Source organism: Excalfactoria chinensis, chromosome 6 (genome assembly GCF_039878825.1).
Source record: "Excalfactoria chinensis isolate bCotChi1 chromosome 6, bCotChi1.hap2, whole genome shotgun sequence".
Classification (NCBI taxonomy): Eukaryota; Metazoa; Chordata; class Aves; order Galliformes; family Phasianidae; genus Excalfactoria; species Excalfactoria chinensis.
In genome coordinates this window covers 22,927,959-22,939,354 of record NC_092830.1, presented here as the reverse complement: position 1 = coordinate 22,939,354, position 11,396 = coordinate 22,927,959, and positions in this window count along the sequence as shown.

The window sequence follows — 11,396 nt, the reverse complement described above, 5'->3', positions numbered from 1 at the left end:
ACGTGTGCCCCCCACCACTAACCAGCTAAGCACGCGTGGAAGCTGTCTCCGTGCTCAAACCCGCCTGCTTTATGCACCCTGCTCCTAGGAGCGCTCCGACATCAGGGAATTCTTCAAAAACCAAAGTGGCCTTAAAGGTCTTTTTCTATTGCGATAGCTCTAGAAAATGTTAATGCTCGTTCTAACGCTAAAGACAACAATACATGGAGGCATTTCCCCTATTAGCTGAGACGCCCTAGCCCTGCCTGACATCGAGCCTGTGCCATCCTGCAGCGGGACGCTCCGTTCGGTCCCCTCCCTTCGGTTCTTGGCCCGGGTCGTGCCCTCCAGCGCCCACCTGCCAGGCCAGACTGAGGCCAGGAAGGTGTTCTCATTAATGTTTCGGTGCCGCGGTAAATGCGCGACCAAGCCGGCAGCACTGACATGAAATGAAGGCATCGAGGGTGTTCCTGTTTGAAAGTTGAAACTGTGCAAAGCCCTGTCCTAAAGGTGGAAAGATCACGTAAGTGAAGACTGCTCCTTTGAAAGCACAGCTTGTGAAGCATGTTACTAGGGGAGAATATAAATTCTTCTTCATGTAAACATTTTACTTAGCAAAAGGGAATATTTTAGTCAGCAGTTGCATTCTGGCAGTTTAGCAGAAGTTGACAATTTCAGAATGAGCATGAGCAACCCAGCTTGGACTACATGCACATTTATAACAAACATCTGCCAGTGCTCTCCTGACTGTTTCAGCATGACTGTGGCCAGTAGGACTTACTTTAAAAATAAGCTGGATTCTAAGTTTGAGATTTCAAAACGTGTTTTTATCAAATCTCACTACTGGGGGGCGGGGAGGGGCGAGGGAGAAGAAAAAAAGAAAAAAAAGAAAAAAGAAAAAAAGACTTTTCTAAACAAATTTATCAGCAAGGCTTATGTTTGTACAATAACGGATACACAATGTTCTATCCAGGCACACTAAAAACACAGTCCTGTCTCTAATCTGTCATGCAGCCCATACAGCAGTAACTGCAGCAGTCGAGGTGCTGGGAGATGTGCCCCATTGGCATGGATTCCCACACACCATTCCAAAATGGCACCAGTCACATCCCAGGCAGAGGGCAAATGACACACTCTTATTCCATCTCTCTAAAATTTAGGAGGTCAGCCCTGCTGGTACCAGGCTGTATTTTACGAGGTGCTGAGTGCTTTTAACTCTGAAAACAAGGCTGAGGCACTTAGCACCTTTCAAGACCACAGCATAAAGCAGAAATGAGAAGCACTGTGAAAGAAGCTCTTATTTCATTATGTGAGGAAAGTAGTGCAACAAAAAGCTTTAGATACTTGTTCCTACTTTACATTGGGAGGAAAGAAAACACATTAATAAATGCTTATGAATTTATTGTTATTTCAAAAGTAGTTAACTCCCAACATTGCATCTACCAGGTGCAGTAAAAGCACTGAGCCATGGAACTGATGTGAGCACCTGGATTTACTTAGTGCAGTTAGAAGGTAACAGTGCAGTGTTTGAATCAAAGTGGTCTCAGGTTAAGAGAGAAACAAAATAAATGGAGCTAGTTCTGGTCAATATGTATTGTTTATTTACAGTAGCAAGTGTGCTACACAGCACACTACAGCCCTCAACACAGTGATGAAAATACAGCTCTTGTTTCCTGTGTGTCTTAAACCTGACTGTTGACTGACTTGTACTCACTGTCCTCTATCACAGTAATTACTTATATACATAAATCTATTAAGCCCTTCTTTACATACACACACACACAAAAAAAAAAAGGTTTCTGTCTAAGCATTATTGAAGAAGAGTGGTTTATTGAAAGCCCTGAACAACTGCTGAATCATCCCAATGCAAAACAAAGTAATTCTTTACGTTTGATATGAATAAAGCACATATTTAAAAGAACACACAAGAACTTGAGAACTCCGGGCACTTCATTATTTTTACTCATTAACGCAACTCCGACATTTTCGAGAATTATCTCCACATTTGATGGGAATTTTTTAAGACTTTCAAAACTTGAAAACATCACAGAATTGCTCAGCTTAGAAGAGATGTAGGGCAAGTAGGGCCAGCTACCGACAGCTGTTCAGGGCTATATCCAGCCAGATTTTGAGTTTCCCCACAGGCAGAAACTCCACAGTCTCTTGGGGTGACCTATTGCAGTGTCTGACCACTCTCTTCTAAAAGTGTTCTCTTGTGTTCGGATGGAATATCAGGTGCCCTATCAGTGAGGGCAACAAAGAACAGTTTGACTTGCTCATCTTCGTTCCCTCCAATATTTATACCTGTTGTTAAGATATCTTCTCTTCACCTTCTCTTCACCAGGGGGTGCAGGCCTAGTGCTCTCAGCCTCTCCTCATACAAAAGTTGCTCCAGCCCATTACTCATCTTTGTGGCCCTGTGCTGGACTCTTCCCATATCTTCTTTGTACTGAAGAGCCTGTGTCTGGACACACCACTCCAGATATGCTCTCACAAATGCTGAGCATAGAGGAAGGATCATCTTTCTTGACCTGCTGGCAGCTTAAGTGAAATCACCATGTTTACTTAGGTATGAAAAACATATCTAATTTACTGGCATTATTTTGGTTTCCAAAGCAATTCTTCCATCTAGTTTGGAGTCTTGCATAATGCAAAACAGTATTTTTTTTCCCCACACATAACTGAGTTTTGGTGACAAAATGCAGAGGGGAGTTTGCTTTGTATCCCTAGAGACTGCAACAGCAGGAAGGACATTAGATGTGCATCCATTTGTTTAAGCACCCAGTTGCAAAGCAGTGATCTGAGATGGGGTTAGAAACTTCTAGCAACTGAAATACTGGTGGTATCCTTAATCTCTCCTGGTTTTGTCTTATGGCAGACTACAGTTTCAGTGGACTTTGATCTCCTATACATCGTCTTAGTTTCCTACAGGATACTGAAAAAATGTTTTGTGGCTTGTGGTATGCTCTGTAGAGTGAAATGGAGGAGGCATTATTTCGCAGTTGTGGGAAACCACAGAATGACCAAAGTAGTCCTTTATAATCTTATGTTTCATATAAACTCACAGCAATTCTGTGTAAAGTTGAGGCAAGTAAAGGTAACCCCATTTTGATAACAGCTTTCAATTTGAAATGACCCACTTCATCTCCTCTTCAAAAAGCTATTGTTTAGTATTGTGTGTGCAAAAAGCCTCACTCCTTCTGCTGCAGAAGTACTGTACTTGAACAGAAAGTCAACTATGTCTATATTTCATATTCAGGCCCCGATTCTACAAACACAACCGCTTATGCTTTACCATGCATGCCCATGGTCCGCACAAGACTGCAATCCAGCTCATTCAAACAGGTGATTATTCATATGCATCAACCTTAGCACCAAAGTCCACACAGCAGTGTATGTACACAGTGCTCATCTTCTCATATTTTTCAAAGATGTATAAAATGAACAGAGCACACCATTCTTTACCGATGTTTTTTGCCTCAGTTCTGTTTCTAATCTGAACTGCTACAGTTCCTGTAGTCACTGACAAACACTCTGGATTCTAAGAGCTGAGATTGATCTCGGATATAATACTTCACCTTCAGGTTGCTAACAGCTTTTGTATTATTTAACTGTACCCATTCATTAAAAAAAATGAAATCCTTATTTTCAGGATTTTTCACTATTAGTAATGTTTTAAGCTGCCTATTAAATGCACTTCATAAAAGTTTTCTAATGCAGAAGATACCATACAACAGTCTGAATGCTCTGCATTACTACAACCTGTTAACACTTTGCTCAGTTTTTCAGATGTGATTGCTCAGTGTTGTGGTAAGTTAAGCTTCTAGAGGCCTAAAGCTAGGAGTTCTCATCTATCAATTTACATGGCAAATCTCACTCCATTCCCTAATCTTAAATCCTTGGTAGGCTTTTAAGAATAAAAGGCATAATACTCTTAAAATGATTTGCCTTTATCACAAATGCATAGATGGGAATATGAATTTTTGACAAGGTATCAGGCTTATGGGAACTTGTTGATACACAACACATCTTGCTCCTATCATCATCGTGCTGTCTATTTAATAATTCACATTTAAATACAAGACCTTAGTTGCCACTGCTCAGTAGGAATAAAATTAAGGAGATTTACATTTTCCCACTGAGAAATCTGGAATGCTGTCTAGCGTATTACCCTTGTGTCTTTTAAACTTGTCAGAAATGCCTGTGCCATCATAACCCTCTGTCAGTCAGGAACTAAAATATGTATGTTGAGGCTACATCTTCTACTAAGCAGCAACTTACCCAAATCACAAGAGAAACCATTGTTACAAAAGACATCAAAAAGAGGTACCTTCAAACAGAGACTGCCAATTTACACTTGTATCCAGCATATTTTAAATCTGTTCTACAGTTTTCTTCATTTTGCTGTTCTACCACATCATTTTCACCTGTTTATGGCTTTCATCCTACAAAGTGCTTGAAGAACCAGTAAGATGATTAAAGGATTGGAACATCTGTTATTCGAGGAGGGGCTGAGGAATCTGAGATTCTTCAGCCTTGCTCAGGGGTGAACTTATTAATGTGTGTAAATACCTGAGGGGAGAAGTAAATAAGATGAAATAAGAGACTTCATTGACCAATGACAGAACAAGAGGCAGTGGACACAAATTGAAACAAGGAAACCCTACTTATACAAAATTGTTTTTTTGTTTTTTGTTTTTTTTTTCCTGCTGTAAAGGTGAACAAACACTGGAATTGTTTGCCCAGTGAGGCTCTGGAATTTCCATCCTTGAAGGCTTCTAACACTACTGACAAGGTCCTGAGCAGTCAGCTCTAGCTGATATGCTATGGCACACAGGCGCTGGGATGGACAGTCTCTTGAACTGCCTCCCAACTTCCCTTCCAAGCCTGTCTCTGATTCTGTGAGGTATCCTGGCCTTGAGATTTTAGAACAACTTACATTTAAAGATGTTTGTGTATCCACCACAAATCTTGAAGCTTATTCTACCTCTCTGCACTTCTGAAAATTGTACTTACATTTTTGGGAGAATTTTCAAATATTATGAGGACAAAATTCTGAATATAAAACTCCCCTGATTCCCCACAAATAAAAGCTGCAGGCATTCTTGGCTTCCACAGTTAACAGAAAATTTATGTCTACATCTAGATGCTCCTCCTGATGTCTTACATTGAGTTGTGAGAATATCATTTCACTAGACAATCCATTCTGAAAATGCACAATAATAAACTGACATTTGCAGATTGCACAAGAGAATTTTATTCCAGAAGCCCCTATACCTTGATGATACTCATGAAGGGCAAAGCCATGGTATTAGTATTCAACAAACTATAGCTGTGTTCTACTCATCCCGACAAACATTTGAAACAATTTGCAGATAAAAATTAAAACAATTGAGGCTAAAAGTCCCAAACGACTTATAGTAAAACACACTATAATAGATATTGCAATGATATCATAAATCCACCATTCTAAACACACTAGTTTATTCTAATCTCCAATTTTAAAGAAAACAGTACCTTCACTAAGGACAGGAATGCTCTATCAGCATATCTGTAAACAAGATCACCTGAGGCATAAGTTTAGCAATAGTCATATACTCATTATAGGCTACTTACTGTAATCCAGGACCATAGATAGACACTTAAAAAGCATTTAGGAACACTGGCTGTTCCCTGTGAAGTAATAACTGAGAACAAGTAGCTAGGAGCAGCCCTGTTACCATTAGTGGGCCCAGCACAATTCAGAGCCCCCAGACCTCTCAGTACCTGCCTTCTACACTAAAGCAGAGCAAAGACATTAAGCTTGTAGGTGGTGAATGTATGCTACAGACTACCTGAAGAGAAAGAAAAGAGTAGATGGGATCCTCATCAGATAACTGGAAGAAATCACATTTGCATGCACTGCTCCTCATGCAGGACTGTGACCAAACCAGCATCTGCTCAGAGAGCAATGCAGCTGGGGGCACAAGCAACCCAGGAGGCTTCCACAGAGCATTGACAAATCCTTTCTGCCAAAAATAACGAAGAGATGCTTTGCTGGACCTGATTCTTACAGAGAAGAACTGTGTGGGGCTGTGAAGGCTCGGGACAGCTTTAGCTGCAGCCATGCTTAGATGGTGAAGCTGAGATTGTGAGAGATGGGAGTAAGGCAGTGATGCTGCTCAAGGCAACATTATCTATTAAGGATAATAGGTATCTGAAACTGATCCTGGGGACTGGAAGAAAGCAAATGTCATCCATCCTTGAAGGGCAAGAAAGAGGATCCTGAGAACACAGACTGGTCAGTCTCACCTCAATCACGGGGTAAGGTGAGAATGCAAATAGTCCTAAACAGGAAGGAAAACAGGGTAATGGATTAGCCAGCACAGGTTTGTTAATGGTAAAATGACTTGATCAGACCAAGAGCCTTCTATGAGGAGATGACTAGCTTGGTGGATAAAGGGACATCATCTTGGCTTTAATGAACTTTTCAGCACCAACTGTATGAACTAGATAAAGAAAAAGGTAGACTGAAACCTGGTAGAGCTGCCAATCTCAAAAGGCTGATGTATGAATGCCTGCCATATCTCCACCCCTTCTCAGTATGGATCTTTCTATCCTCCCATACTGTACTTTCATGAGGGACTAATATCATAGCCATGAGACAAGAGCTCAGCATTCATCACAGTACATACCACTGATACAACAAAAACTCATCTGGAATTACTGATATTGACCTGGGAAAAATACAGCCATAGTGATCAAATAACCTGTAAAGCATATGGTTTATCAAAGTGGAAGAAATTTCTTAAAATAATAAAAAAAAAAAAGCACAGATTCATCATATGTAGTCATATTTCACACAGGGAGCTTACTATATGTAAAGTTGCATAAGAATAAATTATGCAGGGAAGACTAAAAGCCCTGTGTCTGTGATTCTATGTGTCCCTGCACTTCAGTTTTTTCTTCATCAACTTAATTTTACCTCCAGCCTAAGGGTAACTGAGCCTGTGCCAAGCTCCAATATGAGTGTGTGTCCCTGTTGTATCAAAGCTCTTTATAGGGATACACTCAAGCATGCACTATCTCTGTAACCTTGACCTTCATGTCAACTACTGGACCCCTGAGATCTGTTCTGGTTAGCACCACAAGGTAAAACAGACAAGCACCACCAGGTGTTCCGAAAAATCATCACAGACCAGTAGGATTCTATCACTCCTCAGCTCTGAATCTGTTTCCATTTGCTCCATAATATGTCTAAAAACTTAAATTATAAAGCAGCTGCTGTATATGCTAAATAATTTAAGGACACATTTATCCTTAGAGTAAGCTTCCTAGACTACTGTGTAAAAGTACACAGTCCTGATCCAAAAGGTGATAAAAATAAAACAAATCTTAGAAAGGAAAGAGCAGATCTACTTTTTTGATCTCTCTAGCTTCAACAACTATGGAAGCAAACACAAAGAACATCTATCAGCACAACCTAGTCACACAAGGGTTCAGAGCAAGCTGGGTACCATTTACTGTAATACCTGATATTGTTTTTATTGTTATTTAACAAACACTGCTTGATATACTCAGTACAAATATATCCATTCAGCAGATACAGCAAACACACCTTCAGCTGCAGTGGAAACATTCCCTTTGAGAGTCCACCTGTTCTAAAGAGTCTGCAGTCTAGCTGCATGAAGAAAAGAATACATTACTGAGCCTGCTTTACAGAAAGAGTGAAATATTCTTGCTGCTTTCCTAAGAAACTGCTGACACCAAGCACACAGACAGATATGACTGCCTAGGAATTAAACTTCCAACTTTCAAGTTTCAATACATTGTGTTAATCACAACATTATTCTTCATCTGAATGTTCATGATGTGGATTTAAACTAGGCACCTAATCTCTGAGGTGAGGGATTTTATTTTGCATAAAATAGTTATACTGAGCACTAAACCTACACATCTTCTCATACTGCTGTTGCTACTAGATCCTGAAAATGATTAATCAAGTTATCTGCAGTTACTTTTAAAAACAGGATCAGTAAGGAATTGAAAGGTAAGTCTCCAATCTTCTGAATGTGGAGGGCATGTGAAACATTTTACAAGAAAAAAAACTGAAAGATAAAAGCTGGCTTGGGCAGAATTTCATGTATCATCCAATACCTTATCCAGGTTGTGTATTTATACATATGATTTTATACACCTGCAAAATGGTAATGAAACAGAACATTGCTTTGATTAAATTTTTGCTTTAAGTTTTAGGCAGAATTAATGACCACTTAAGATGACAAAGCATCAGTCCCTTCAACTCATCTTTCTTTTTCTTATTAACAAACAACCAATGAATGAAAGTGAATATTGCTATTTACACAGCCCAATCCCATACAATGCTGAAACAACTTCCTGGAACAAGTTATTTTTATGTCTCTATGATGTAATTAAATGTACTTCTACCAGCGTTGTGATGAAGAAGTTGTTGGGCAATATACATCTAGTATTGATAGACTGCTTTACAGCTATGAATTCATTATTAAAAAGGAAATAAAAATGCACAGTTAGGCTCATTTCCAAAGCAGCAGTTAAACAGTAGCAGGAAAAGGAATACTGCCTCGCTGTATATTTGTAATTAACTGAAAATACTTCTGGTGCCAAATAAAAGAATGCTATTACAGATTCAAGCACACATACATATTATACTCTGCAGCTAGGTTATAGATAACATTTTCATCACTGCACTCTGTGCAGCATAGCTAGAAGTGTACTTACAGTCTGGAGATGCCTAATCTTATTCTACAAGTACCACAACCTCTCAGAAACTGGGAGGGAAGATGTGACACACAGGACACCACCAATCCACAGTGCATTAGTAAATGAGCAGACAAGTATTGTTCCTTTTAACTCCTGTAAGATTTCCTACACTACATTATCTAATAAAAATGTTCTGGAAGCACATGGCACAGTTAAGAACTGAGGTGATCCTCTGCTCTATTACAGCTCTTAGTTTGAAAGCCATAGAGATTGCATTTGAATCCTGCAGCTGTCACGTTATCTTTGAGCATATAGTTAGGTTGTGATGAACGCTGCATATGGAAAAATGCTCATTTCAATACACCGCATTTCCATCAATTTTTCTAGATTCCACCTAACACCTTTCAACAACAGGATATTTACATGCTAAGTAACTCCTTCCTTGCCTTCTACAATACCTCAATACTTCATAAGCACCCAAGTGAACTCCAGTTCACATTCCACTTACGACATGTGAGAGCAGGTATAAGAATAACGTTTTCACACAAGATTCAGACATTGTTCTGGAAGGAAAACTGCTTAAATGAGGGATGCTGGACTGCTTACAACCCTACAGATTCCATGTCAACAAAAATAACAGGCACCTGTTTGCTCTATTCCCAACTGAGCGCTGTTAGTAAACCTACACAACTCTTAGGAGATTCCAGTCCCCCCCAGAAAAACAACCAACCCAGTTTCACTTGATACAGTTGCCAAACATGATTTTTCAGATCTCATTTCTCTATGAAAGAAATATATTATGTTAGACATCAGTAGGTAGAAGCAGAACATCTGCAAGACTCCTGCACAAAAAAAAAAAAAATGTGCACAACTGTACATATAGTTTGTTTTCTACACTTAGCAATTTAAGTAGAAATTTGTGTCCAAGGTAAACAAATTCTTATTTTTTTTAATTCATTCAAGTCTTGAGTGGATAGACCACTTAAACATGTTTAAGAGAATTCAGCCACAGTATTAAACATCATAAAGAGCATTACAAATCTAATTTTTTTAAACTAAAGATGGGTAGGCTGAGATTAGATATAAGGAAGACATCCTTCACATGAACATGGGGAGGCACTGACACAAGTTGCCCACAGAATGCCCCATACTTGTAGGCATCCAAGGCCAGGTTGGATGGGGTCCTGACCCAGAACAAGGTGTTTCTGCCCACTGAAGGAGTTAGAACCAGATGGTTCTTAAGGTCCCTTCCAATCCAAACTACTCAGATTCTATGATTACTTGCAAAATAAATAAAAGACTTAAGTCAGACTTTCTTCTTTAAGAAGAAAACTCTTACAGAAAGCTGATCTTGAACCATTCTGCACCCTAGCTAGTTTGCTTTTATCAGTTGGTAAAACAACACATTTTTTATATGTTTATTTTTTAAGAGTATAAAATATAAACAGAGAAGGGTTTAATATAGAACAAATGGGGAACAGTATTTTTTACACAAAACCAGACAGCCAAGCACATATCTAACAAATACGTTATATAAATACAATGCATAGCTCCTCCATGTATCCAAAGAAAATCTTTTGCAGGGCTTCAGGAGTATCTGCTGCTTTACTTTCCATACACTTTTTGATTACTATCAACCATAAAAGGATAGAAAAACTCATTTAAAATTTAAATGAGCAAGTAATTCAAGGGGCCATGTCACACCCTTATAAATTGATGACAAATTAAACTAGATAGGCTATTTCTGAAAGTGCCTCATCTGTTTAATAGCACCTTACAACCTTCTCAATGCACCTCTTACTGGATTCTGCTTTTATTGAAATAGCAATCTGAATCCTGGGGAGTGTTCAAGTAACCATATTCAGAATATTCTCTGCTAGGGTTGTGTACAGTTAACTAAATGCTGCAGTAAAGACTGACTGTGCAACCTTTACTGTAACGCATACCAAGTCAAAAAAGACCCCTGAGAGCATCTAATTTGAGATACAAACAAACGCACAAAGAAATCAACATTGGACTTTGATGTATTCATCTCCATGTGAAGTTCAACAGACCCCTTGGGTTATATCATTCTCCATTTCCAAGATTATCAGCACTGAGGAATCCACCACAATAATTCCTAGTTTCAAATAATAGAAATAAACCAACCCTTAATTGTGTCTCTTACTACCTCACTCACTGGGATACAGTCATTTGACTGTTCATACTTCAGGACTGAACTGTTTTTTAATATCAGTTACTTTCTCTCAAATGTTTCTATTTAGTAAACAAAACAAAAATACAAAAGGATAATTTGCTTAGTGCCTAGAAGTGTCACCTTAGATTTACTTTTACTAAGCTGAACTGATTGTGTGCACAGTCTTATGTGATAAAGCATGTGTCCTGAGCCCCATATCATTCTTTTAACTTTTCCATAGAATCTTTTCAAGTTTTCAGCATCTTCCTCAAATCTGAATTGCCAGAACCAAGTTCAGTATCTGAGCAGTGATCACACCACTTAGAACCACAGAAGCACTGTAAGTGATCAACTCCTTGATTTTTCCCTCTGCTCATTGATCCATTACTACCTTTGTTCTTTTGTCATTCCTTGACATCGGTGGATTAATATATAGTGGCCCTTCAAAACTCTTTCAGAAGTCTGTCCTTTGTGCAAAAAGAATAAGGCACTCTGCAAGTAGAACCCACAAATATTTTAT